Here is a 649-nt window from a genome sequence, read left to right on the forward strand (position 1 = left end):
TGTATCAAAAAGAGAGTCAATTATTTACACTCTGCATTTGCTGAAAGATGTTCATTGTGTCATTGTTTACAATAAAGGAAATATGAATATGATATAAATATCTCCTAGGTGGAGAATTGTTAATTAGCTTATAAAACATTAATGAAATGTGGTGCAAACTTGAAGAATTATATCATAAAATTTGCCTAGCAATCTGAAATATATGTTTAGCACATAATATTATAAGAAAATAAATTTCAAGTTGTTAAAATATGTATGAGTGTATATTAATTTTAGAGGAGAATATGTAAAAATTGAAGATTGTTAGAGATACTAGGATTGTTGCTTTTTGTTTATATGTTTTCCAAAACTGAGAACCCACACACATGGGAAATACGTAATGCCCCTCAGTAAATGTACCTTACTTAAAAAAGAATCTTTCTCTATGCCTTCCATTTTCAAAGTTGTTTTCTCTCCATTAGATGGAACCCACTGTCAGGAATCAATTGGTGTAATTAAGACCTTCTTAGGATGACAACTATGCCACACAGAGGAAAAGAGATACAAATTTATTGGTGCTACATTAAGTCTTCAAGCAAAGTTCTTTTGGTAGCCATTTAGGATGTTATATCATTTTACTTTTCCAATTTTGTGATTTTTGCTACAGTGC

This window comes from Lemur catta, chromosome 10 (assembly GCF_020740605.2).
Source record: "Lemur catta isolate mLemCat1 chromosome 10, mLemCat1.pri, whole genome shotgun sequence".
NCBI lineage: Eukaryota > Metazoa > Chordata > Mammalia > Primates > Lemuridae > Lemur > Lemur catta.